The following is an 898-nucleotide window of genomic DNA, read 5'->3' as shown; positions in this document are numbered from 1 at the left end:
CCTGCCTTCAGTTTACAATACAGAATCCCCTTACTTTGGGTCCTTTAGCTGGGAGGTTGACAGTGCTCAGACTGTATACTCTAGGCCTTAATCCCATTACAAACGTTGCCCTAATCGCTCCTGACTAGCCACAATGTGTAATCCCATTAGACACATCCTGGTCCCTGTCTATAGGTGCTGCTCAAAACCGGGCTCAGGTCAAGGGAAGGGAGAGCTTCTAAGTCTTCTGATCAGTCTCTGCCCAATAATAATTAATAATAATTCTGATATTTGTTAAACTCCCCTCTCAGGGTCGCACCCGGAGGGTTTCCAATATTCTACCAGTCTCGACTGTGGGGAGGGAGAGTCAAGCAGAGGCCTACCCATTCCATTCCTAGTTTGGACAGTGGCTAGCGAGGGGAAGGCGATCTGCTACAAGTCAAAACTCACCTGTGCTGAGCAGCAGTGTCGTGGGAGAGAGAGTCAAGGGTGGAGACTCAGGTTTACCGTGTGGAAGGAGGCAATGGTAAACCAATTCCATATTTTTACCAAGAAAACTCACTTCCAGAATGATTGCAGATGGAGCTGGGGCGTTCTGGGAGAGATGTGTCCCTGGTGATGCTCTGGGTCAGAGGTGACTCGACAGCATAAGACAAGATTTGTTAAGCTCTTACTATATGTGATCACAGTTCTAAGCTCCAGGGTGGATACAAGGTGATCAGGTTGGACACAGTCCCTGTTCCACATGGGGCTCACAATCTTAATCCCCATTTTACAGATGAGGGAACTGAGGCAAATAGAAGTTAAGTAACTTGCCTAAAATCACACAGCAGAGACGTGGCGGAGTCAGGATTAGAGCCCACGTCCTTTAACTCCCAAGCCTGGGCTCTTACCGCTAGGTCATACCGCTTGATCGCCT

General features: G+C 48.4%; 1 non-coding gene across 1 annotated transcript; it reads left to right on the top strand.

The window, feature by feature from the left end:
• Positions 1-280: 280 nt before the first annotated feature.
• On the top strand, positions 281-419 carry LOC119933901. Its single transcript, XR_005452768.1, has one exon. It is a non-coding gene; the product is annotated as a small nucleolar RNA SNORA7 (small nucleolar RNA).
• The last annotated feature ends 479 nt before the right edge of the window (positions 420-898 follow it).

The sequence above is a fragment of the Tachyglossus aculeatus genome, chromosome 10, assembly GCF_015852505.1.
Source record: "Tachyglossus aculeatus isolate mTacAcu1 chromosome 10, mTacAcu1.pri, whole genome shotgun sequence".
In the NCBI taxonomy this organism is placed as follows: Eukaryota; Metazoa; Chordata; class Mammalia; order Monotremata; family Tachyglossidae; genus Tachyglossus; species Tachyglossus aculeatus.
This window is presented reverse-complemented; position numbering and strand designations above follow the sequence as displayed.